At 41.9% G+C, this 27,596-nt stretch overlaps 2 long non-coding RNA genes across 6 annotated transcripts in view; one reads left to right on the forward strand and one right to left on the reverse strand.

The window, feature by feature from the left end:
- LOC135089722 (uncharacterized) overlaps nucleotides 1–27,596 on the reverse strand; it is a 259,283-nt gene that overhangs the window by 75,262 nt on the left and 156,425 nt on the right. For 4 of the 5 annotated variants that reach the window (XR_010261610.1, XR_010261611.1, XR_010261612.1 and 1 more), the window contains exons 5-6: nucleotides 16,795–16,962; nucleotides 16,621–16,671 (exon numbers count right to left, since the gene is read on the reverse strand). This is a non-coding gene — a long non-coding RNA (uncharacterized LOC135089722). Of the gene's footprint in view, nucleotides 1–1,706; nucleotides 3,949–9,540; nucleotides 9,597–10,270; nucleotides 10,452–16,620; nucleotides 16,672–16,794; nucleotides 16,963–27,596 lie in introns of those variants that run through there. The other variant, XR_010261613.1, reaches the window with a different exon arrangement.
- The window catches only part of LOC135089723 (uncharacterized), a 99,898-nt gene that overhangs the window by 32,064 nt on the left and 40,238 nt on the right, over nucleotides 1–27,596 (forward strand). The window lies entirely within an intron of this gene.

Raw genomic sequence — 27,596 nt, forward strand, 5'->3', positions numbered from 1 at the left:
TTCAATAGGGTTGGTATTTTTTCCCTCACTTATTTTCATGTTTTTTTTTTCTAAGGTGTTATTTATATATGTACATTTTTTTTTTTATATAATTTCTCTTATTTTTATGTTCTTAGATGAATTTTTTAAGGCCTCGTTTTTTTTTTTATTTATTTTTTTTTAATTTTCGTAGATTTTGGTGTAGTTGTTTATAATTCCATGTAATTCTTTGTACGAGAAAAACATTCACTTCGATTTAGGTTCTGAGAGGCAGGCATTTTTTTTTTCCCCTTCTTATTTTTGTTCTTTGCTGCGCCAGATGATGTCAGGTCGATACGTAGAGGTACCTGACACACCACACACCTGCCACACCTGTCACACACACACACACACACACACACACACACACACACCTGGCCAGTCCTTGTCCCTCAGTTCTCGTTTTCAGTGGAGTGACTTCCAACTCAAATCGACACACACCACGCCAAGCCAAGCCACGCCACGCCACGCCACGCCACACAGTCGTCGCGTGGATCCCAAATTTGAGCCAAACATGGTGGTTGGGAGTACAGGGGGGAAAGGGGATCTCTCTCTCTCTCTCTCTCTCTCTCTCTCTCTCTCTCTCTTCTCTCTCTCTCTCTCTCTCTCTCTCTCTCTCTCTCTCTCCTCTCTCTCTCTCTCTCTCTCTCTCTCTCTTAAGGCACCTAAATTAATCCTCTGGTATTTCCTTTATGCTTACGAATTTCAGTCCTCTCTCTCTCTCTCTCTCTCTCTCTCTCTCTCTCTCTCTCTCTCTCTCTCTCTCTCTCTCTCTCTCTCTCTCTCTCTTCTCTCTCTCTCTCTCTCTCCCCAATAAAGTACTTGTCGATTCACTTTATGAATAATTTCCCTCATCCTGGAATTGATTAAGAATAAATTACCAAGTTTGTGAAAGTAACCCTCCTCATATTGACTGCCGGCCTCGGTGAAAATAATAAAATACTGAGTCTCTTCCTTGTTTCATCCCCGAAGCACGATAAATAAAAAAAACGACATTATTTTTTCATGTAAACTGCCGTGGGGAGTGTGCTGTAAAAAAATATTCAAAATTATTTAGTGCACCCTCCTCTTCTTCCTCCAACGTAAAAGCTTTCTCTGCGCCACAATTTTTCTGACTCTTTGCCGCACTAAGGATTCGACACGCCCTTCCTACCTCACTGTGTGTAACTAAGGCGCCATAAATAGACATGAAGGAGTGCGCGACGTATTGTACCTCCTTGTGACTTGAGATGTGTATGTTATCGATTCAGGATACATCTGTTTCTACTTCACTCTAACAAGAAGTATAAGTTACAATAGGAAATAAGAAATTGAATACATTGCTTTCTGCTTTCGTATTCTTAGCCTGGAAAATTTTGCCTAAATTCTTTCGTATTTTTCTTGCTGCCGATACAGATACACTTTCTTTTTTTTTTTACTTCATTCTTACGAGACAAAATTACAATAAGAATAAACAAGAAATTAAATACATTACTATATACTTTCGCTCTTAGCAGGGAAGACTTTACGGATACTCTTTCGTATTTTTCTTTTCTTACTGGACCAAAATGACGGGGACATAATTTCCAAACTTTGCCTTTTTCTGCAAAATTACAATATGGTTGGTTTTCTACTATCTTGTTACGAATAGAAAAAAAAAAAAAAAAAAAAATCTACAGCACCTTTCTCTACTTCCTAGTGTGCCAGAATTTTTCTTAAGGAGTCAGTGATAGAAAAAAAGAATTACAAATATAAAATTCCTTACCTTTCTGCTCATAATACAAAGAGTTGCATGCAAGTACACAAACCTTTCATACTTTCCTATTCTAAAAAAAAAAAAAAAAGATAATGATACTTTCCTGCACAAACGAGAATAAAAAAAAAAATAGGCAAAAGTAAAAATAAAACTTCTATTACAACCAAAGAATCACAGATATTCAAATACTTCTTTACAACTGGCAGGAGAAAAAAATACGGTCCGAAAACATAATACGCAGGTTTTTCCTATTCTTGTGGTGCACTTACGTATCCCAGAGGCCCACCAAAACCACATTGGGGCCGGGGCGTGCAGAGTAATGAGCAAGGCGGCTTCTGTTTCAAATCACTCTCCGAATCGCAATTTTTTGGAAGTGATGGAGCGTGGAATCGAACCCCACAACTCGGGCCCAGCTGCAGATTCACAACTATGCACGCCTGGCCAGCACCGCTACCACCACCACCACCAGCGCCACCATAACCGCTACCGCTGCAATATACGATTCTGTTTCCGTTCGTGTTCCCTTTGATCCCTTTGTCCTCTCCTCCCCGAACGGTAATTTCTGGATCTAAACCCCTAAGATTTGTAGTAAATTTGATAGCGATTCGGCTTAATACGGACGGCGGATGGAGGAATGAAAAATGATGAAACGGACCTGAACGGCAGGGTGTGTTTTCGAGGCGAGGCGATATCCGGAAGGATTCTTTATGACCCGAAGGAATCGATCGTCCCCTCAAGAAATTTATGCAGTAATGTAGCACACTCCTAATATACCTTAATGGGTAGTCTGAAGAAGGTGACAGTCTTGAGGATTGTGGGAAAGTGTGGGTGTACCAAGTCCGTAAGTATGTCAGTAAATCAACTTGCTGTTACTGAGTGCTGAGCCATTAGGGAGCTTTGAAAGATTAGACAGATTTATGAGTGGGGACGATAGGTGGAAATGGGTGGGTAGGTTTCATTGAGAGACTGCCACATGTGCACCTGATGGCTTCTTGAAACTTCCTATATTTTTTCATTTTCTTATGTTCTTCATCTTCGTATTTACTCTATCTGTCCACCATCGTTCTCAATAACTTTTAACAGGCTATGGTGGCTTTGGTTTTCAAGGGTATTTTCATGATTCTAGGGCAGTTCAGCAACGATTCTGCACCACTGACGGGGCGAAGTACCGTGTGAACCTGATTAATTATTCCCGTGGCCTTTGAAAGTTGTGCTAATGAGGATCCAAAGCGTTTTGGAATACCAGCGTCTGGGTGTGTGTATGTCCGCGTGTCTCTCCCCACAATATATAGTCCATGCAAGATTGAACGTTCCCTATCCTCTCCTAACCCCCCCCCCAACACACACAAACCTGCACCACGCACCCTTTCCTTGCACACCTCAGTTCAGCATTACCTTCCCAGCTCACCATCCGCCGCGGCCTTCTCCTGCCTACCCGCTCCTCGGCTTGCATTACCACAGTACTTCCACTAATTCCTCCACAGATTAGACCCCTCCTTTCCTCCTTACCCCACTCCCGCCCTGCTCCCCACCACTGCCTCTCCTCCTCGCTCTCTTCACTACTTTGCGGGGTTCATAAGGCCGATGTTTAACAGCTGTTGACGTGTTTTAGTCAGGATATTTAGTAAGTATGATTTATATGTTTCTTGTCGTTGTTTTTGTTGGTTTGTTTTATTTCTATATTAATCCTTCCACTGTCGTAGTTGTTATGTGTTCAAAATTTAAAGCACTGTAAAAATATTTGCATAGACACGCAGGACGAAGAGAGAGAATATATTAATTTTCTCTTTTCTAGTCTGTAGAATAGCATGGGGCTGTATTACAAAATTGAATATTTACAAAGTTGTTCGTGAATGTGGGAAAAGTTTAGCACTGAAAGGTTCAAAATGTCTATTCTCAGAGGGAAATGATCAATATTATCACCATTATTTCTATAATCATCATCACCATTATTACTTTCAATGTCCAATCATGAAAAAAAAGTCATCAAAATTCCTATAAAACGTGAACAGTTGGTGCTTCAGTTGGTACTTCGCTACACTATTCAATTAAACACTTCCCAGTCTACCTTCGCTCCGCCTCTCCTCATTAATACCTGAGGGACGCATTCATTAACCTGCACTGAATGACGAACAGCAGCACACAGCCTCACGCAGCGCACATCAGGGGGAGCATCGTTATAACGTTACTCAGAACTGCACTCGGAACAAAAAAGTATATATTAAAAAAAAGTGTTCAATTAAATTATTTCAACATTCCCCCGCAAAACATTTCAGTATTTGATTCCCTTACAGTGAAACATGCACGCTTCCTATAAAATTCCATTACACACTCACACATACATGCATACACACATACATAAAGACATACAGACATCCCTTGCACATTCACCTCACTTTACGTACATATATCATAAAAGAGGCAACAATATACATTAAAAAAAAAAAAAAAATACATAAATACATCTGACGATACATGAAATATTTTGCTCTTAAACTGTCGATAAAAAAAAAAAAAAAAAAAAACTCGTATTCTCTCTAGGATGCCTTTCAGGGTACTGGAAGGTATTTGCTGCATCTCATTCCCATCCCCTTTCCCGTTCCCATTCCAGCCATGTTCCAGTCCATTCCCACCTCCCCGGGCCTCAGCGTGGGGAGGAAGAGTTGCATGATTTCCTGATAGGCTAATAATTGAAGAGAGAGAGAGAGAGAGAGAGAGAGAGAGAGAGAGAGAGAGAGAGAGAGAGAGAGAGAGAGAGAGAGAGAGAGAGAGAGAGAGAGAGAGAGAGAGAGAGAGAGAGAGAGAGAGAGAGAGAGAGAGAGAGAGAGAGAGAGAGAGAGAGAGTTTAAACCAACCGAACGGCCGATAGACACAGACTGACAAACAGACAGCCAAATAGACAGACAGATAGAAAGACAGACAAACCAGAGACAGAGGGGCTGAGATACAGGTAGAGTGAAGCAAAGACAGACAAACAGAGACAAGGTGAGGAAAAGAGACTGAGAAACAGACAGAGAAAGAGAAAAGGGAGAAGAGGAAGAACGAAAAAAAACACACACACACACACAGAGAGAGAGAGAGAGAGAGAGAGAGAGAGAGAGAGAGAGAGAGAGAGAGAGAGAGAGAGAGAGAGAGAGAGAGAGATAACCCCAAAATACAACACACTCGCAAGCATGAACCTTCCTCACAGCACAACATACATCAAACCAACACACTCCACCACCACCTCTCCTACACACCCACTCACCCTTGGGACTCACCCTTCACTCCCTCCCCCTCCCCCTGACGCCCTCACGCCCCCGAACCTGCCCTCGAAACACACCCATCACAGTTTATCTTCTCTCTGGCTCTAAATCTCGGCAGCTACGTGAGGACATCCGGCCCGGGAGAGGAATCCGGATATAACTGCGTATAAACAGAAATTACGTACATTTCCTCCTCCTCCATTTCGTGTTAAAAAGCTTGGGCGTGAAGGCTAAAGGGTTGGATACTGTTGAAGGAGGTTTGGATACTTTTAAAAAGGATCCGCGCAAAAGTTACTGCCTTACTACTCTTGGGAATGATCGTGGGGAGAGTTTAATGTTTCTAGTTAGCTTCATGGTCCAGTGAAGCTCCGCCACCGCATTGCGAAAGATAAAGTGTATGATCTAAGTGGGCTGCAAGTAGCGGTGAGATCGTAACAATTCTGAGGTTAAACACAAAACAAATTCTTATATTGATGTGACACTGGAAACTCTCTACCGCAGTGCGAAGAATAGAGAAAAATATGCAAGTGTAATGCAAGGCTAAGGTGTAAAATCTAAGTGTAAAATCTAAGTGCACTGGAAGTAAGTGTGAATTCGTAACATTTCTGAGGCAAATACGAAACCGATTCTAACAGTAAGGCAAATTATTAATAGCCAACTGAAAATACTCTACTGCATTGCGAGGAACAGAGAAAAATATGTTAAGTGTAACGGAAGTGCGTAACTGTCTTAAAAGTTTCATAAGGTTAAATATAATACAAATTCTGTTGTTGATGTGCCTCAGAACATTCTCTACCGCAGTGCGAAAAATAGAGAAAAATATGCAATAGCTGTGTCTTGAGAGTTTCATAAGGTCAAGTATGTAAAGGGAATTTGAAGTACTGAAGGAAAAATAGTTCAGTATTCTGTTAAAAGTTTTTGGGGTAATTGTCGAATTATTAAATGGATGAAATAGCTGCAAATGTTAGGTTATAAAATGTAGGATATTCTCTTAAATGTAAAACTCGGTGAAAACTCTAAAGCAATTCTGGTAAATGCTGTGTAAACGAAGCAAAATGGTTGACACACTAAAAGGCTGAGGACAAACTAAAAACGCGGGGTCAAAACTGCACCAAAAATAAACTTCTCCTATAAAACACGCAGTACATTTATATACTCTTATAACACATGCAGTACATTTATTTATATATAGAAACTCACGCATTTCTTTTTGTAGTACAATTTCAAGGAGGCTCTTAACCTTCACTAGATTTACTACATTAATCTGACATTTTTATTTTGATGCTTTTTGTGTATTATTTGAAAACGTTAAGTAATTTTAGGCGTGAAATGCATTTTGTTTATCCTTTCTCCTTTATTACTTTATATTCAGAATTTATTGTTTCACGCTTTTTTTTTTTTGTCTGTCTGTATGCATGTTTTTGTCTCTGTCTGTCTGTGTGTCCGTCTATCTACTTATCTGATTATGTGTCTGTTTAGTTGTATGTCTGTATATTTGATTGTCCGTCTGTATGATTGTGTCTGTCTACTTGTCTGTCTATTTCTGTCTGTTTGTATGCATGTTTTTGTCTCTGTCTGTTTACTTGTATCTCTGCATATTTGATTAAGTGTCAGTCTACCTGTCTGTCCGTCTGTATGATTGTGTCTATCTACTTCGTCTATCTATTTGTCTGTCTCACCTCACATTTTCCAATCACCTTTAATTACAGATGCCCTATGAACAGGTATCACAAAAAAAAACAAAAAAACAAAACAACAACACGGCCTTGACTAAACATCATACCTATATATATTTATATATTTCACATTTCAAAAAACAATTCTCTTTTCCCATCTACCTACACCCGTAATGGAAGAACAACATTTCCTCTCTTATTTTGCAAGTCCGCTTGGTTCATCATTTGTTTGCTTTTATATTTTCAGGGATTTAAATTTGGCCTCTCGGTACCATTCTTTCATCCATTTTTCCCCTTTTATTATTTAGTCCGCTTGTCATTTAACTACGGCGGACTGGAAAGAGTGAGTGAATGCAAGTGACGTATTTATTAACCTTCCGCCAACAAAATGGTGATGAAATTCCTTCCAAAGCACACACACACATTTATATATCACGAGACATTCAATCTTTAATCTAAATATTCATAACCTCACGCGGTCAATATTCCCTCTAGATAGTACATTCTCTCTCTCTCTCTCTCTCTCTCTCTCTCTCTCTCTCTCTCTCTCTCTCTCTCTCTCTCTCTCTCTCTCTCATCTTCATGCACGCTCAGAACTCTGCTGGGAATAAAGAAAAAAGGATCAAGAAAGAAGGATTAATTAAACACCCTTGTGGGAGAGATGACTCGTAGGAGGAGGAGGAGGAGGAGGAGGAGGAGGAGGAGGAGGAGGAGGGAGGTGGAAGGCAATGACAATTAGAAAGTAAAAAGTCTAAAAGTCTGTTTGATACTTTGAGTACGAAATGGAGAAAAACACGAAAATAGGAAGAACTCAAAAGGAAGAGAAGAAGGAGGAGGAGGAGGAGGAGGAGGAGGAGGAGGAGGAGGAGCAGCAAGGAGAAAAACAGACTACCTCTATTTGTACTCTTTCTCTCTCTGCGGTGTGTGTGTGTGTGTGTGTGTGTGTGTGTGTGTGTGTGTGTGTGTGTGTGTGTGTGTGTGTGTGTGTGTGTGTGTGTGTGTGTGTGTGTGTGTGTGTGTGTGTGTGTGTGTGTGTGTGTGTGTGTGTGTGTGTGTGTGTGTGTGTGTGTGTGTGTGTGTGTGTGTGTGTGTGTGTGTGTGTGTGTGTGTGTGTGTGTGTGTGTGTGTGTGTGTGTGTGTGTGTGTGTGTGTGTGTGTGTGTGTGTGTGTGTGTGTGTGTGTGTGTGTGTGTGTGTGTGTGTGTGTGTGTGTGTGTGTGTGTGTGTGTGTGTGTGTGTGTGTGTGTGTGTGTGTGTGTGTGTGTGTGTGTGTGTGTGTGTGTGTGTGTGTGTGTGTGTGTGTGTGTGTGTGTGTGTGTGTGTGTGTGTGTGTGTGTGTGTGTGTGTGTGTGTGTGTGTGTGTGTGTGTGTGTGTGTGTGTGTGTGTGTGTGTGTGTGTGTGTGTGTGTGTGTGTGTGTGTGTGTGTGTGTGTGTGTGTGTGTGTGTGTGTGTGTGTGTGTGTGTGTGTGTGTGTGTGTGTGTGTGTGTGTGTGTGTGTGTGTGTGTGTGTGTGTGTGTGTGTGTGTGTGTGTGTGTGTGTGTGTGTGTGTGTGTGTGTGTGTGTGTGTGTGTGTGTGTGTGTGTGTGTGTGTGTGTGTGTGTGTGTGTGTGTGTGTGTGTGTGTGTGTGTGTGTGTGTGTGTGTGTGTGTGTGCTTTAGGTTGTGTGCGTGTCTACAGTTGCAGTAAGGTGTTGAAGAAAGAAAAGGAAAAAGAGAAGGACAAGGATCAACGGAGGGAGGAAGAAAAAAATACAAGAATCACAGCGAAGTAAAGTTTGACCAAAGAAGAAAAAGAAATAAAAGCGCAACACTTGTTTCCAGAGGAGGAGGAGGAGGAGGAGGAGGAGGAGGAGGAAGGAGGAAAAAAGGAGACCAAAAATAACAACAGTAACAACAGAAGGTGGGAGATGGGAGGGTGGGAGGAGGAGGAGGAGGAGGAGGAGGGGGAGGAGGAGGAGGAGGAGGAGTTAAATGAAACGAGGGGGAGTCAGGAAAGAAGCACAATAATATCTGTAATGACATTTTGGAAGAGGAAGGACGACAAAATAAGACGACAGCAGTAATTTATCATTGTATGTGTGTGTGTGTGTGTGTGTGTGTGTGTGTGTGTGTGTGTGTGTGTGTGTGTGGAAAGGCGCTTTTTCGTAATTTGCTCAGATCCGGATACAATAAAACACCAAAAATAACGTAAAAAAAGAAGAATAACAAGAAGATGAACTTTTCACGGAGGCAAGACTGACGCGAAAAACAGCAACGAAGCAAAAACATCATCATTATATGTAGCTTGTGAACTAGCGAGGCAGCGAGTGTATTGCAAGGAGGAGAAGGAGGAGGAGGAAGAGGAGGAGCACAAACATTAACAACATCTGGGAGAGAAGGACGGATATAAGAAAGAAGTGAATGAAAAGTATAAGGATGACTAACAGGAGAAAGGAGACGATGGGAAGGAACGAGTGAGGAAGGAGAATAAAAGGAGAATAAAGAGGTGGAGGAGGAGGAGGAAAATGTAGGAAGAGGGAAAAGGCATGTAACAGAAAGACTATTGGCTCTTAACGAGGTTACCTGCTCGAATGGACTACTTTGTTGTGCATTAGTAGCGAGAGGACATCAGAGAGGAGGAGGAGGAGGAGGAGGAGGAGAGAGAACTGGAATTAATGTAAAAAGAAATTAAGAAAGAATGGAAAGGCACAGGAATTTACCACTACCACTATCAGTAACAACAACAACAACAACAACAATTACTACAAAGACAATACTGCAATGACTGACAATCTATCTAAACTTGAAACCATTCCTGCATTCCTGTTCTTGCACACACACACACACACACACACACACACACACACACAATAATACAAGTAACCACCTTTGCCAGTACTCGACCTGCTCTCATAAAACGACAGACAGCCATCCACCTTTTTCCTGCAAACAAAAAACAAGCACTGAGAGCTGAAATTCAACTCGAGCAAACATTTATAGATTAAAAGATACGTCTCTCTCTCTCTCTCTCTCTCTCTCTCTCTCTCTCTCTCTCTCTCTCTTTGCTCTGCTGTTCTTGCCTTTACATAGCTTCTTCTCTTTCTTTCCATTTCTCTCTCTCTCTCTCTCTCTCTCTCTCTCTCTCTCTCTCTCTCTCTCTCTCTCTCTCTCAGTTCTTTTCACCTTTACATACCTCCTTCCCTCTTTCTTTCCACTTCCCTCCTCCTCCTCCTCCTCCTCCAATCCCTCCCCCTCTTTTCCTCCATTAGCTCCCCTTTACCCTTCCTTCCCACCCACATCTTCATTCATTCCCCGTCAGTCTTCCTCATCCCCCTCCCGTCCTCACCGTTCGTCCCTTCTTGAAATTTCACGAGACAAGGAGCCGAGCACGATCTCTCATTAGCGGCCAGGTAATAGTCACCTGGAAGCGCCCCACCTGCCCCCTCTACACCCCCAACCCTTTTTACTATTCTCTCAAGGGAAGAGGGGCGAGTCGGCTCTCCACATTCTAATAAAGTGGTAGTGAGGTCTTTTGTATGGTAGGTGGTGAAAGAGTTAAATACATACACACGTACAAATATACGTATACATACACGGACACACACACACACACTCACCAACTTTTTTTTTTGTCAAGGGTTTTTTTTTTTTTATTTTGACGTCCTTGGTAGAGACTCAAACTTTATTTCCTCTTTTCTTTCGTCATCTTTTCGTTTCTCCTCCTCAGTACGCAGCGAAATTAGGACTCCTCGTTCCTTTTTCATCTTTTCGTTCTCCTCGTCAGCTCCTGCTTTGTATCTGTTTATGACCAAAATAGTCAAGATTAATTGATTGCTCTACTTACCCAAATCGATTAACAAGATACAAAAGCGACATTTCCAGTCTATAGAGGTCAAACACATTAAAACGACAGCAGGAATAATAACAGCAATTACCACACAAAAGAACACGAAAACAAGAGAGGAAGCAGAACACGAAGCACTTTTGTAAGAATAAAATACTCGTAGTGAAGCCCAAAACCTTTCTAACGAGGCGGTCCGGTAGTCGGGTTATTAAAGATGAGAGGACGCTTGGTTTTATAAAGAGGCAGTAATTCTCCCTCCACGGGTGAAGACGAAATTATGCCAGCGATTGAGGAGCCTCGCCCAAGTCATTTTTAAGTCGTCTGGTTATGGCCTTTCTCCAGTTCGATTATGTGAATATTGCAGAAGGCAGTCACGGCTGAAAAGCGTTAATGACTTTTAGCTTAAGACTTCAGACAAGGAGAGTTTGAAGAAAGATTTATTAGTAAGGAAAAAGACGAACAAAGAAGTCATTGTAAAACATTCATGAGATTTCCAGGGATAGATGGCAGTTGATTTATTCCCTGTAAGGCTGTAAGACAAAAGAATGAAGTTTTTTGTTAATTATGTTATTTTCAGAGGTTATGCTACGTAAATGAAAGGCAATACACAATAGTCTAAAGATAGGACGCCCATTGATGTATTTCCTGTAAGTTTGTGAGTTTGTGAGAGACAAAAGAGCGTCGTTTTGATTATTCGTTCATATTATTTTCAGAGATTATTCCACGCAAATTAACCGCAACACATAATAGTTTAAAGACAAGGCATCCGATAATTTATTTCTGTAAGCTTGCGAAAGACAAAAGAGTATAATTTTTCATCATTCCTATTATTCTCAGACATCCTACGTAAACCATAATGCACAAAAGTCGAAACACACGAACTGAACGAGATGTATATTTTTCAGTCACCGTAATATTTTCCAAGACCAAGTAAATCAAACACAGCACACAAGTTTCTAAGGGGAGGAATATATGGAAGCGAGTGTTCAGGTGTTTATATTCCAGTAATGAGCGTTGGTAAATAAACTAACACTCGCGGTCGAAGGATTCCAATCGATGGCGGTGTGTGCTGGCGGTGTGTGCAAGTGTTTGGGTTCAGGGGAGGTGCATGAAGTACTCGGCAAACACTGCGGTGGAGAGGAATGTTACTCAGCGTCGGTGCAAAGGAATGAGTTTAATATCCCTGATCGACAGTATGTGTGTAACTAAGCGATAGAATGAGTAGAATGGTCGATGGCTAAACGTCGATTTTTATGTACGTTTCCTCTGTCTCTGTCTCCCTCTCCCTCTTTCTCTCACTCTCTTCTTCCCTCTGATCACTTTCTTTGCTTCATTTGTTCCTATTTCCTTCCTCGTTATGTCACTTGTTTTTTCTTTGCTCTTTTTCTAATCTCAGGATAGTCTCTCTCTCTCTCTCTCTCTCTCTCTCTCTCTCTCTCTCTCTCTCTCTCTCTCTCTCTCTCTCTCTCTCTCTCTCTCTCTCAGGTAACACCACATAACTACTAAAAAATATCAGCTTTACTCTAAAGTTCATTGGCTCACTGTCACCTGCAGCTCCCGCACACTCCCTCCCCCAAATTTACCCACTTACTCTGCCTTCATGCGCGATAATTCCAGGTTAATGCTCCCTCGCGGCGAGATGTTTGTTAACTTTGCCTTACTTTTAGTGTGGGATAAATATAACTTTTCGCTCGCTCACTATTACGCGGCGTACTTCCCTCGTGAACTTCATATTGTAAGTGTGTGTGTGTGTGTGTGTGTGTGTGCGCCCCCAAGTGAATGTGCACTATGAGATTCCTCCGTCTGTCATGTTGTATTTCTCCTCCCGTGTGTACATATGTGTATCCCTGTGTACGTGAGCGTGTTCATGTGCGTGTAGTAGGCCCCATGTACACACCCAAACAAGTCTACTCAATTACTCCAGACTAGACCAAGAGTATACACGAACCTCGGCTGGCCGGGCAAGAGGAGTCTAGTCAATTACTGGGCCTCACTGTAGCAGAGGGAAGGCCGAGGGTGGAAGGTCAGAGGCGCAGCTATCTAAAGACACTGCGCTTCATGGCTTTCTTGCTGGGCCAGTTAATCTTAGCCCTTGCAGAAACGCGGTTGGGTTCTCCAGGGGCCAAGACGGAGAAGGAACAACAATACTCTACATCAGTGTGATTACCTCGATTAGCGAAGAACGTGCAGGTAGGAGGCAGGTACCTAAGGCAGTGCCGGTACGAGAGAGAGCCGCAAGAGGAAGATAAGTTGAGGGGAGTACGAAACAGAGGGAAAAACAGGGAGGACTGGGGAAATTTGGAGGGTTGGTATATATAGGGAGAAGCAAGAAAGGAGAGCAGAACCTAGACGGAGAGGGAAAAGCAAGGAGAGGAGGAGGAATTTGTAAGGTGGAGAAAGAGAAATGGAGAGAGATAAGTTGAGGTGGAGGGTACGAAACAGGGAAAAATAAGGAGAAGTGGAGGAATTTTGGGGATGGAAATGTATATGGAGATGGAAGAGAAGAATATAGAAACCAGACGAAGAGAGAAAAGCAAGGAGAAATGGAGGAATTTGCAGGGTGGAGAGAGAGAGAGAGAGAGAGAGAGAGAGAGAGAGAGAGAGAGAGAGAGAGAGAGAGAGAGAGAGAGAGAGAGAGAGAGAGAGAGAGAGAGAGAGAGAGAGAGAGAGAGAGAGTAGAATGTTAAAAGAAAAAAACGTGATACTTTCGAATAAGGAGAAGGAAGAGGAATCAAGGAAGAAAAGGTTGGAGAGGAAGGAAAGATAAAAGGAAAGAAAGGAGAGTAGAGAAAGGAAACGAGTAGTAGGAGGAATCTGAGGCGGAGAAGAAGAGGAGAGGAAAAGTGAGGCAACGAAAATTAATAAATGGGAGAAGGAAGCAGGGAGATATATGCTGAAGGAAGAAAGGAAGGAAAACGCAAGGGGTGAAGGCAATGCGGTGGAGAAATGGGTGGAGCGGAGGGGGAAAAAAGGAGGAAAAAAGGAGATGCATTGCAGTGGGAGGGAAGGAAAGGAGGGAATGGAGGGAAGGAAAGAGAGGAGACAACTTTGAGTAAAAATTCACGACTTAAATTCAATAATCGATTTAAGTCATGACGCAAGGACTATGAAGAGGAGGACCAACACACACACAAACACACACACACGAGGGCGGGGTACCTGAGTTCGCGTGCCACACTCAATTTGGTCTCTCTAGTCCTCCACCCTTCCTGTGGCACCCGTCTGTCATGGAGGAGGAGGAGAAGGAGGAGGAGGAGGAGGAGGAGGAGGAGGGCTGAGTCACTGCCATGCAATCTTCTTCCCTTCTCCAACTAACCCTTAATTTCTAACCAAAACACTCTTATCCTCTTTCCCTCTCCTCCTCCTCCTCTTCCTTCTCTTCTTCCTCCTCCTCCTCTTCCTCGAGTTGCTCCATCGCTCATGAATGTAACCTCTTACCTCCCCCACTCAAAAATCACACCTCAAAAACACAATTTTCTCTACACAAAGAAAACGTATCTTGTGAAATATAGCAATGAGGAACCAACCATCGCCCGTTTTCTTTTGCCATAAAGTGAGCAGCTCTCTCTCTCTCTCTCTCTCTCTCTCTCTCTCTCTCTCTCTCTCTCTCTCTCTCTCTCTCTCTCTCTCTCTCTATATATATATATATATAGAATATATATATATATATATATACGAGTATATATATAAAGTAAATCGTCATAAGTAAAAAAAAAAATAAATAAATATAGAAAAAAAAACGAAAAAAAAGCAGGACGTCTATTTATACCATGTCAAAATTAATAAAAAAAAAAACCGAATGTACGAAACTAGGAAAAAGACGAATAAAAAAAAAAAACGAAAAGCTTAACAGGAAGAGGATCATTACTCATACACACACACACAAGAAAAAAAAAAGTTATAATCTCCTGACTTGATCTTATATAAAATCGTGAGAAATCATACGTTCCAGGGATTTTGTGCGTGCGTGAATATGTTCGTGCGCGGCTGTGGGCACGCCAAAAGAGGAAGAGAGAGAGAGAGAGAGAGAGAGAGAGAGAGAGAGAGAGAGAGAGAGAGAGAGAGAGAGAGAGAGAGAGAGAGAGAGAGAGAGAATGTGGGCGTGAATACAAGTTCCGGGAGAGTTCGGTTCGTGTCGGTTTCGGAAAAGAGAGAGGATTACGTTTTCAAGAGAGCGAGAAGGTATGAGGGTTGAGGAGACACACGCGGAGTATGAAGTGGGGGGAGGGGTGGAGGGGGAAGGGAGGAGTAGGGGGAGGGGCTCTTTCTGGGAAGTGTAGGCGTGTGTTTGAGCAGGTGACCGTTTGCTGAATGACTGCAGGCTTTGCTAGTTCCGGGTTGGGACTTGGGATTTGATGAGATGGTTAAGAATTTTTTTTTTTTTTATGTTCGTTTGATATCTTTTTTATCCTTTTTTGTTGGTTAGTTTGTTAGTTAGTTAGTTAATTAGCTAATATGTTCATAACTTAGGTAAGTAAGTTAGATCAAGTTAGTTAGTTGGCTAGTTAATTAGTTAGTTAGTTTGTTTATTTATTTACGTGTTTGTTTGTCTGTCATTTATTCAATGCGTGCCGGAGGGCAGCTAAGGGGGGGGATAAGGGAAAAAAGGAACAGCAATTTTCACGCTCCTGGAAAAAAAAATAATAGAAAACAAAAGATAAAGAAAAAGACGGTGGTGATTTCATGATTTAGATTCCATCAGATTATATAATACTGGGTTGTGTGTCTATAGTATTTACTTAGTGTATTAACTAACTAAAGGGGAAATACAGTGAAGATTAATAGGAGGCGGAGGGAGATAGGGAGAGAGAGAGAATGTTAGGGTTCGCGTGACGATGTTGGCGACAGGGAGTTAGGGAAAAGATTAAGGGAGATGGAGGAGAGACTGAACGTGATAGGGATGACAAGGGAGACGGTGGAAGATTAGGGACGGTGGATATTACGAAGATCAGGGCAGATATATGTGATAAGGTGAGACAGGGAGGTGACAGGGAGACTGAAAGGTATAGGATGTAATGGAAAATAGGAAATTAAGTGGTAGATAAGGAGACTGCAGAACGAAAGGTAACTAGAGGTAGGAATTGGCGTGTTTATGCTGGTGAAGGAAGATGTGGGGAAGGGCTTTGTTCGTGACAGGTGTAAGAGGGAACAGCAAGAACACCTGTACGCAGCCTAATTAACTATCAACCAGGTAAGTTGCAAAAAAAAAAAAATATATATATATACACTGTTACATATACAAAATTGAGAAATGTATGAATTATCGACGAAACGGTGTAACAGTGCATAATCTTGGGAGGAAATCAAAGAAAGAAGAATAAATGCAGATAAAAATAACAAGGGGAGGACAAGAAGGCGAGGCAATAAAATGAAAGTAAAACGAGGAAATGGAGGAAGGGGAGAAAAGTCAGTCGGTAAACGGAAAGTAAAAAAAAAAAAGAAGAAAGGAAAACAAGGTGAGTTAAAAACAGCTTGTAAAATATTAAGAGAAGCAGAGAGAGAGAGAGAGAGAGAGAGAGAGAGAGAGAGAGAGAGAGAGAGAGAGAGAGAGAGAGAGAGAGAGAGAACAAGGAAAGACCAAGAAAGAACAACGTCCAGTAATCCTCTAATGGACGACGATCACGGAAAATGAAACACGACACTCCTTCCACCCGCCGCCATGAGACACACACACACACACACACACACACACACATCCGCGTGCAAAAGGCAGGGTGACTTCCAAAAAATGTCTCTAGAGATTATGTGAATATTCTCTCTCTCTCTCTCTCTCTCTCTCTCTCTCTCTCTCTCTCTCTCTCTCTCTCTCTCTCTCTCTCTCTCTCTCTCTCTGCTTTTGACGTTTCGAAATGGTTATGATGATTACATGGATATAAAAGTTTGTGTAAAGGAAAGGAGGGAAGAAGAAGAGAATAAAAAGAGAGATGAAGCTGACGAGAGAGAAGGAAAGAAAAAAGGACAAAGATCTGAACTGGAAAGGCAGGAATCTAAAAAAAAAAAAAGCAAAGAAAAAGAAAAGAAAAATGTAACAGTAAAGAGAAATAGAAAAATGTTAAACAAAATGAGGAAGCGGAATATGGCAGCTGAATTTATAACATGAGGCACAGATACAAGACTAATTACCTGTAGTGGGGGCAGGTGAGAAGACCAGGTGTGCAGCAGCCAACAGGTGTGCTGAAAGGCAGGAAAGGTGTCATCAGTGCGTGAGTTAGTGTGTGTAATAATGATAACAATAATAATAATAATAAAATAATTATAATGATAGTAATAATAATTTACGACTTAATTCAACTGTACCGGCTGAAAATCTACACTGCGCCAGCCAACTTAGCAGACCCGGGATGATCAGACAACCCAGTGTATTTTTTTTTTTTTTCAGGAGTTTGTTTCTCCTTCCTAAGCAGCGGGCCACAGCTCCAGACTTGCACCAGGTTCCTTATCACTGCTAGGTGAACTGCGGCTACTCTGTAAAGAAGTCCACTCTAAGACTCTTGATCTGGCCTGGCCGTGTGTGTGTGTGTGTGTGTGTGTGTGTGTGTGTTTGTGAGCCTTATAATTGTCAATTTTGTATCTCTGTGTTGTTTTATCACTAGACATTTATAAGGAAAAGCCAATTACGAGCACAATTTGCTACACACACACACACACACACACACACACACACACACACACACACACGAAAGCATACAAGCAAGTAATTATCTAACTTCCAAATCCTTTACGAGAAATCTGATTCACCTGAGCTTCTTCGTGTTAATCCCACATGCACGCACCTTTGTATGTGTGTGTGTGTGTGTGTGTGTGTGTGATGGATTACCAAGAAACAAAGCAGTGAATACCACCCCTCTCTCTCTCTCTCTCTCTCTCTCTCTCTCTCTCTCTCTCTCTCTCTCTCTCTCTCTCTCTCTCTCTCTCTCTCTCTCTCTCTCTCTCTGCTTCTCTAACTAATACAATATCAATACATACAATAAATCAAAGAGAAAAGACAAAGGATATTATAGTGAACGAAAGTGAAAATATCGAAGCCTCGGTCTCTGCCTCACCACCACCACCACCACCACCATCAGCCTATTCAAACACGATTTTTCCACGTCTTTCAAATCAACTCATTACAGCATTGGCTTCCTACTGCGTTCAATGGCCGCCCACTAATTGCGTATAATGAACAATAATGATTTAATTTGCGATGACATTTTGAAAACCTATTGGAGTTCACTCACGGACTATTTACCCATTGAAACACCCATTATCAGCAGCCTATTTACCCATTACCAGTCACCTATTGCCTTTTCTGTATCAATTATACCTGGAAACACACTGAACAGGACAGCTTGAATTAAATCCGTGGAAGTTATTGCTTCGCCAGGTGTTTATACAGTTTGAACAGGTGAGTACTCGATTAATAATGCGAGTACTACCTGTCTACCCATACATATGCATAGGCACAATATGCGAAATTAAAATGTGGTAATAGAGTTTGAGTTTCATTATTGATATTTTTGGTGTTATTATTATTATTTTTTGTTTTTTTTTGTTTTGGTATGTTTTTCATTTGATATCAATGACACTATGAATGATGCTAGATAATTTGTACTGGTTATATTTATACATTGAAAAGCTAGGAAGAAACGGCAATATTCTCTCTCTCTCTCTCTCTCTCTCTCTCTCTCTCTCTCTCTCTCTCTCTCTCTCTCTCTCTCTCTCTCTCTCTCTCGTGCCGGGATGACGTAACCAAACACTTCCCTCCAAACGACACGCCCCAATCGCCTCCGGGAATGGAAAAACGAGCTTTCTTCCCCGCTACCAAACTGCGTCGCCGCGCTGCCTTTTCTTCCTTAGCAAACTGGGGGGCCGTTTTCCGAGGTAATTTAGCTAATGCCGAGCGCCCCCCACCTGGCCTAATGACGTCACGGGGCTCGAATTAACATAACACTGTATTGATGTGAAAGGCAGCAAGGTGGCGATGTTTTCCAAGCCTCTGCTCGTTTTCCTCAGTTTGCCATAAAATGTGATGTCTGCTACGTACGTTTTCTTTTGGCTGTCGCGAAGAATGGGACTAATATTGGCGTGATTTTCTGTACCTTGCAAAAGAAAATGGGTTGCGTTTGTTGAATTTGTGCTATTTTCCTTCGCTTTTTTCTTCTTATGTGTGTGTGTAAATTTTTATGATAACGACTGTGTTCCTGAGTGTTTTTTGTATGTGATGGGGTTAGTATTTACAGTAACATTTGAAAAGAAAATGGGATATGCAGAAACTCCCTTTCGTTCTTTTTATAGAGAATATTATTTCAATCTGTGCTAAGAAATTTGCAATATTTAATAATGACAAGTTATAAAAAATGACAAGTGAAACAATTAACTAAAAAAAAATCAATAAACTTCCCCCATCATTCAGAATATAAACAAAGAAATCAGTCAGTTAAAACAAAACAAAACAAAAACAACAAAACGCATCACATAAAAAAATTAGCCTGGTAAAATTAAACAAACAAAAACGATTAACAAACAAAGCTGTCGCGACCGACCACTCATGCTAATCACCACCATCTATCTTTTTGACCGTAAGCTTAATCGGTCCAGGCTCGTTATCAGTTCGTCCCACGCAGGCCTGTGATACGCCAGTCCATTGCCTTCATCCACCGCTGACCAATGGCAAGCTTACGCCCCGCATAGCCGCCAAAAGGGGTTTACAGCGAGCACCTGATTTACTTACGCTACTGTGGCTCGTGTTATTACTGCTGCTAGCTCTGTCAGTGGTGATGTAGACGGGATAAAATTCGTGTCTGTTTGTGGTGACATTTTTCGTTTTGTTCCTGGTGTGGACGGGATGAATGCGTGTTGCTGGTAATAAAAAAAAAAGAAAGGGAAGATATGTGCTAAGGTAGTACTTGCTAAGAAAAAAAGGTTAATAGTGATGTAGAGGGGAATAATTGGTGTGATTGGGGGTTTGTGGTGATAAGGAAATAGGTTTTGGGGAGTTGTTTGGTAACATGTAAAGAAAAAAGATTAATAGTGATGTAAAAGGGAAATAATTGCGGGTGTTGGTGGTGTGTAAAGGTGCTCCTGGTGATGTAAAAGGGACGAAAGGTGTTGGTGGTAAAACATACAAAGAAATGTGTTGATAATGATGTAGAGGGAAATAATTGGAGGGGCTGATGGTGCATAAGAGAGTTTGTGATGATCAAAAAAGTGTTGATGGTTAAGGAAAGCAAAAAAGGGAGTTATGAATAATGTAGAGGGAATGAATGATGTTAGGGAAAGGCGGAGGTTGTATGCAATATGGAATAAAAAAAGTTAATTAGGCAGAAGAAGAAAAAAAGGGTATTATTATTTCAGCGGAGGAAAAAAAAAAAAAAAAGGGACAAGCTTTATTTTTCTTTGTTAAATATGTGAACAAGAAATCTTTTGAAGCCTAGATTCTTACACACACACACACACACACACACACACACACACACACACACACACAAAAGGACAAGAGAGCAAGTCCATTCGACACCCCTCACCCACCAGGCAGCCAATCACCACTAATCAGTATACATCGTGTATTGAGGCGGCATTGATGTATCGTCTCGGTTCCAAGGATTTGTCGACGGGTTTATTTGTGTCCAATCGCACACCGCGGATTAGCCAAGCAGACCAAGCAGACCCAGGTGTTTATTCCGGGTCAATGTGAGTCACTGCTCTTGCGTCGAGTGGGCGTTCATTCCTCGCGACGGTTGGGATTATTGGACGAGTGATTCTGTTCTTGGGGTTCTGTGCTCTATATGTTGCTGATGTGTGAGTATGGTTTATTTAGGTCTTGATAGATTACTGGTGGAGTGTTACACGTGTTTTCATCTTCTTTTTCTATTCTTTTACTTTTTCAATTTCTTTTTCTTCTTGTTTTTTTCTTGTTCCTTTTCTTCTGGTTCTCGTTCTTCTAGTTTGTTTTCGTTTTCTTGCTTTTTCCATCTTGTTCTCTTGATCTTGTTCTTTTTCATCTTGTTCTTTTCATCTTGTTCTTTTCATCTTGTTCTTTATTCTGTTCTTGTTCTTTTCCTGTTTTTTTCTTTTTCTTCTTGTTCTTTGCTTGTTTTAGTTCCTTCTTTTTATCATCATTATTATTTATTTATCATCATCTTTTGGTGGGATGGGAAAAATAGCATGGCTTTTTACCTCTGTTCTTTTTGTATTCTTAATTGAACTCTAAGCATAAAAGCAGCCAAATAAATGACTCGAAAATAAAGAGCAAATAACAGAAAATTAAACAGACAGATGTAATAAAGATACAAGAAAAGTGGCTTCGATTTTCAGAACGGTCAACCATTCAATTAGACATTAAAAGCGATAGACAGTGCTCTCTCTCTCTCTCTCTCTCTCTCTCTCTCTCTCTCTCTCTCTCTCTCTCTCTCTCTCTCTCTCTCTCTCTCTCTCTCTAACTACACTCATCGACTTTCCTTAAGGCTTGAAAACTGCACACGTTTCTGATTCCACGACTCATGAATTTCAGGCGCATGGAGAGCTGTGGAACCTTGCTTGGGCCGCGGCGATCAGTGGCGTGTTCTTTTGGGTTCGATTATGCTGCTGGGAATATTAGGTCATGGTGGTGGTGGTGGTGGTAGAAGTATTAAAGTAGTGGTGGTAGTAGTAGTAGTAGTAGTAGTAGTAGTAAGGTAGCTTCATATATAAAGAAGACAAAATATCACAAAAATCATGTATACGAGTATATTACCAAAACTCATTCGAATATAAGTGAACGCAAACTAAACCAACTCACAAGCAACAAAACACACCGCAAAAAGGTGCAAATTAGCAAGGGGGAAGAGCAAACACAACCTCATCTTCCTCATCTTACCCCTCTCTTCTTCATCCTCCCCCTCCCCCTCCTCCTACACCATACCCTCTTCCGTCCCCTCAGTACAGTAATCCCCTGTCACCATCGTCGCGGGCGTCACATTCACAATTTATCACTGCACCACCGGGGCTTAGGCGCGCTGCTAATGATAACGACGCCACTAAATTCGAAGGTTGGCAAGGGCGACTCGGCTGTAAAGGCAGGCGAGGGAGGATTGGATGCCACGAGAAGAGATTCTGATGCCATTAAAAAGGATCATAAACGGCGCAACGTACATTTGGTAGGATCTCTTCTTAACATGTTTATGGAGTGGCAATTTTCTTTCTTGTTTTTTTACTTTTTTTTTTCTTAGGATCGTGTACGTAGATTGGGTGTCGTGGTGTGTTTATTTCTTTAGTTTTCTCTTTCTCTGTGTACATTTTTGCATTTATCTTTTTTTTCTTTCTTCATTCTTTCCCAGTATCGTGTGCGTAGACTAAGTTCCGTTCCCTGTTTATTTATTTACTTCCCTTTCTTTTTCTAGGCGTGTACACTTCCGCACTTCTCCCTTTTCTTTATAGAGCAATTTCAGCTTCGTTCTATATTCCTTAGTCTTATCTTTCTATTCATGTGTATATTTCTTGCCCTGCTTATCAGTTTATCCACATCTCGCTGCCTTCCCGTTCATGATGTTTGCGTTTCATGTGCCACTGTTTATCATTATTAATCTATCTACTTCTCTTCATCTCTTTTCCTCCCGTATTTCGATGTCTATATTCTGACTGCTTATCTCCGTCTACCTTTCCTTATCATCTACACGTCTTTCTATCTCTGGGTGTGTCCGTGTGTCTGTGTGTCTGTTGGCTCCTCGGTTACACTAATGAGGCGGCATGAAAGTTTCCAGTCAAAATGCAAAAAATAGTCCATCTAAAGGAAAACTCAGAACAGCAAAGGAAAAAGTAGTAGTAGTAGTAGTAGTACTGGTGGTGGTGGTCGTGGTGGTCGTGGTAGTAATGGCAGTGTCAGTAGTAGTGGCAGTATTAAGGATAAGCCAGCGAGACACACTGAGTCAACAGAGAGAGCCACACACAAAGGCAAGTATCCAATCAATCTTCACTTTCCATCTCATCCCTTCACGCCATCATCATCATCACAAGCGCGTCCCACAATCACCACTGCAGCAGCCAGCGCCTCGACTCGCCTTGACTTGTCTCGCCTCGCCAAAAGACAAAAGCTGAGAAAATAGACAACAAAAGCTCCTGCACCACCACCAAGTTTTTTTCCCTCACCAATATAACGAGAAAAATATAAAAAAACCGCACAAAAATAACATAAAATCACCTCGACCTTCTTCCTTCAATTCCAGATGCGCCATAAGGTTCGACACATCACACATGAGTCAAAGATTTACGACTTTACTGCAGTGACTCAACGAACGAACGAACGAACGCCTCTGCACTGCTCTATAACCAAAATGAAGGACTTACGTAACTCTCACACAACGAGCAAGGGACACAGAGACACAGAGACAGACAGACGAACAAACTGACGAACACGAAGCAAGTACATAATCTGAAGAGTGTTTGCAAGTGGTAAAAGGGAGAGGAGTTTTGCACGGTAAGGGGATCAGGTTAATTACAGTTTACCTTTAAGCGGTGGGAGTTCGACTGGCCAGGTTACCTTTCACCTGCGCAAGTGTGGTGGGGAGAACAGGTAAGAAGTGAAGGGAAGGTGAGTGGATTGGTGTTATTACAAGGCTCACGCTTCTATGCAATTAAATACTTCTTGTACGGGTGGTTGCTTGTAATCTCCACTCTCTCTCTCTCTCTCTCTCTCTCTCTCTCTCTCTCTCTCTCTCTCTCTCTCTCTCTCTCTCTCTCTTTCCTGCAGGCTAGTTCTTTCAGTGAGTTAAATATTCGTGTCAAGTTTGAACGAGTAATCTCTCTCTCTCTCTCTCTCTCTCTCTCTCTCTCTCTCTCTCTCTCTCTCTCTCTCTCTCTCTCTCTCTCTCTCTCTCTCTCCATATTGAATACATGAAAAAAAAGTGCTGTGAGATCTAACCAACTACAGTTTACAACAAAAATACTCTTAAAAAATTGAGAGAGAGAGAGAGAGAGAGAGAGAGAGAGAGAGAGAGAGAGAGAGAGAGAGAGAGAGAGAGAGAGAGAGAGAGAGAGAGAGAGAGAGAGAGAGAGAGAGAGAGAGAGAGAGAGAGAGAGAGAGAGAGAGAGAGAGAGAGAGGCTAGATTCAGACCCGCATCTTTCTTCTGTACACAAACATAAGCTTCTAGGAATAGAGAGAGAGAGAGAGAGAGAGAGAGAGAGAGAGAGAGAGAGAGAGAGAGAGAGAGAGAGAGAGAGAGAGAGAGAGAGAGAGAGAGAACTGCACTGATTGCATATACTCCGCACTCTGCTTGTCTTTCTCCCTCTCTCTCCCTCTCCCTCTCTCTCCCTCCTCCCTCCAGTGACCTTTTCCTCCATCATTCACTTTTTTTTCTTTCTCTATTCATTTATCTGTCTGTCACCTTGTATATTTTATTCATATTTCCTTTTGATTTGGTGAGAGAGAGAGAGAGAGAGAGAGAGAGAGAGAGAGAGAGAGAGAGAGAGAGAGAGAGAGAGAGAGAGAGAGAGAGAGAGAGAGAGAGAGAGAGAGAGAAGTAAAAAGTTCCACACAAAAGAAGAACTGAAAGTAAAAACAAAAAGAAAAGAGTGAAAATCTATGAAAATAAATTACGAAGGAAGGTAAAAAAAAAAAAGCGAAAAAAAAATGAAAGGAATATATGATAATAAAAAACCAAAGGGCGTCCCAAGTCATCCAGTTCTCTTCCCAATCCACTCCATCACCTCCTCCTCCTCCTCCTCCTCCTCCTTGGCGTCGTCAAAGGCAAAACAAATCACCATCTTTTTCCTTCCTCTGTATGATAGTGATATTCTCTCTCTCTCTCTCTCTCTCTCTCTCTCTCTCTCTCTCTCTCTCCCCCTCACCATTTGCTAATGAATGAGAGAGAGAGAGAGAGAGAGAGAGAGAGAGAGAGAGAGAGAGAGAGAGAGAGAGAGAGAGAGAGAGAGAGAGAGAGAGAGAGAGAGAGAGAGAGAGAGAGAGAGAGAGAGAGAGAGAGAGAGAGAGAGAGAGAGAGAGAGAGAGAGAGAGAGAATTCAAAATAGAGAAAAAAAGTATAGTGAAAAAATATGATAACGGTGACAAAGAAAAAACGTAAATTGTGATGGATATGTGAAAAAAAAAATGGAGACACGATTTCTTTTACATACACACACACACACACACACACACACACACACACGTCCTTCGCAATACAGTCACACATCAGTTTCCATTTCACATAATACAGTTCGTTCCTATCTTTTTTTAACTTGACCCAAATCTCTCTCTCTCTCTCTCTCTCTCTCTCTCTCTCTCTCTCTCTCTCTCTCTCTCTCTCTCTCTCTGGGCGAAATGGCGACTCTTAGCAAGCGACGCATTCATTTCAAGCATATTGATCGAGATATTTTGGGGTGAGAGAGAGAGAGAGAGAGAGAGAGAGAGAGAGAGAGAGAGAGAGAGAGAGAGAGAGAGAGAGAGAGAGAGAGAGAGAGAGAGAGAGAGAGAGAGAGAGAGAGAGAGAGAGAGAGAGAGAGAGAGAGAATAAGAATGAATACTAAAATACTAACAGGCAGAAAAAAAGGAGATAGAGACATGAATAAAACTGAAGCAAAGAAAGAAAAAAAAAAAGAAAAAAAGCGTGAAAAAAAGATCGCACAGGTAGGCAAGTGGGTTGACAGGAAGGCGCCGTGGATAAAGGGTAACAAATGACATCATCTGGTTAACTCGAGACAGGTGACAAGGGTTCGATACTCGCCTAAAAGCATCTTTGTTTCACTCAACCTTTGCTGTGAACTTATGCGTCACTGTCTGGTATCACTGGTTACTATTTACATATTTCTTTCTCTGCTGGACTTTTCACTGCGACACGAAACAATTAGCAGCACCAGAAGCAATGCGTGAAGTCTTCATATAAGTACATACGAGAAAAGTTAGCGATGAAAAAGAAGACATTTTGCGATTTCTTCCCTGCTCAAAGATTGGATGTGGGTGTAGAACGAGTAAAGATGTTTCAAGAGTGATTGGTAATAAGGGAAGGGTGGTAGTCAAAGGGTTAAGGGCACTGGAGGAATTTATCTTGGCCTCGCATTCTATAAAAATACTGCCTTTTTTTTTTTTTCCGTTTCAGCCTTTTTCTCTTCTTTTTTATTTATTGCAGTGAAATCTGCGGTAATATGTCGCGAGAGAAAGGTGGATGGACGAAACAGAAAAAAAGGGAAGAAATATTGAAGGAAAAGAAAAAGAAAAGAAATTTCAATCCTTTGTCTCTTTGTCCTGACTTTTTTTCTTTTCCTTTACTTTGTGTGTGTGTGTGTGTGTGTGTGTGTGTGTGTGTGTGTGTGTGTGTGTGTTTACTCCCCTCCCTCTCCAACAGCCTCCCCACCCCACTCTCTCTCTCTCTCTCTCTCTCTCTCTCTCTCTCTCTCTCTCTCTCTCTCTCTCTCTCTCTCTCTCTCTCTCCTAAAAGTACGGAGACACCCAAGATGGAGGCAGATGTATGATATGTACACTTACTAGACTTGCGCGGTTATGAATATAAATAAGAATACATTATACTCAAGGAAAGGCGGTTCAGGTATCCCCCCTCCCTCCCCCCTCTCTCTCTCTCACAAGCTCTCTGCACCAGCTGGCGGCCCTCACTCGTCTCCAGCCCAAAGAGGAATGAACACCGCTAAATTTTTCCCATTTCGTGACGTTTTACTCCCAGATTTCCACGGGCCTCTCTCCTGCTGTCTCTCTCCCGTCCCCTCCCGCCTTTCACTCATTACGTCTCTCTCTCTCTCTCTCTCTCTCTCTCTCTCTCTCTCTCTCTCTCTCTCTCTCTCTCTCTCTCTCTCTCAAAACCATTATCTAATCATCGGTCTCTTCCTGTCGCGTTATCTTCCCTCCTCTTTCCTTCTTCCCTCCTCCTCCTCCTCCTCCTCCTTCAACATCGCTATGATTTTTCGTTTTATTTTCGATTCCTTCTTCCTTTTCTTCCTCACTCTTATTCTGTTCGTCCGTCCGTCCAAGCACCTCCGTCAGCCTCTCATCTTCCTCCTCCTCCTCTTCCTTGGGGTCCAGAGTTTCCAGCGACAAGATCGGCTTTCCAGGCGTTTCCAGCTTTTCTTCCTCTTCCTCTTCAACTCCTCCTTCAATCGTCAACGCTGACTTAAACTTTCTCACGCTTTACTGCCATTTTCCAGTCCCCGTCACTCTCTCTCTCTCTCTCTCTCTCTCTCTCTCTCTCTCTCTCTCTCTCTCTCTCTCTCTCTCTCTCTCTCTCTCTCTCTCTCTCTCTCTCTCTCTCTCCCCTTTGCTTCACCATCCGTTTTTCATTCTCCTTACTGTTCTGCTCAGCTCACCTTTCCTCCTCTTCCTCTCCCTCCTCCTCCTCCTCTTGAAAGAAACAGTTGCATTGTAGTGAAGTGCAGTCTTTACTCCTTCAGCTTTTCTTTCATCCCTCCCTTCCTTCTTTGTTTCGTTCATTATCACGTTTTCTTTTCTCCTTATTTTTCTCTCCCCTGTTCTTTTCTCCCATCCTTCATCTTTCGTTTCTTTGTTGATTTGTACTTCTGTTATTTTTCCCTTTTTTCCTTTTTTTTTTTATCGTGACTCTCCTTTCGATTCTTTCTCGCTTTCTTCTTCTTTCTCTCATCCGTTTCCTTGTCTCTGGTTCCTTTGTTCATCTTTCTACTTTCCTCTATTCATCACCTCCATCACCTTTCATTCCTCTCTCTTTCTTCTCCTCTCATCTCCCTTCTCCATCTTTCTTCCCTTTGGTCCTGTTCTTTCATTCACTTCTCATTTTATTCGTCTCTCTTACTCTTTTTTCTTTCCTCTCTCCATTTCTCTACTTCTCCCTTCGTTCCTTCTCGTTTTCTCCATCTCTCGTCTCTGTTCTCCTATTCTGTCTTCACCTATCTCTCTTCCCGACACTTTCAGCTTTCTCTTCTCTGTATTTTCCTTTTCTTTTCTCTTCTGCAGCATTCATCACTTTGTCTTTCCTCTCTCCTTTCGTTACTCTGGGTTATTCGACTTTCTCCCTTTCTTTGTCTGCGTTGCGTTTCCTCTTCCCTTTTATCACCCTGTCTCCCCTAACCTTCTTTGTGTTTTCTCTCCCTTTTCGTTTTCCCTCCACCTTTCTTCCCTTATTCTTTTCATTGTACAGTCTCTTCCAAATTTCTCTCATGTCTTTCC

This window comes from Scylla paramamosain, chromosome 33 (genome assembly GCF_035594125.1).
Source record: "Scylla paramamosain isolate STU-SP2022 chromosome 33, ASM3559412v1, whole genome shotgun sequence".
NCBI classification, from domain to species: domain Eukaryota; kingdom Metazoa; phylum Arthropoda; class Malacostraca; order Decapoda; family Portunidae; genus Scylla; species Scylla paramamosain.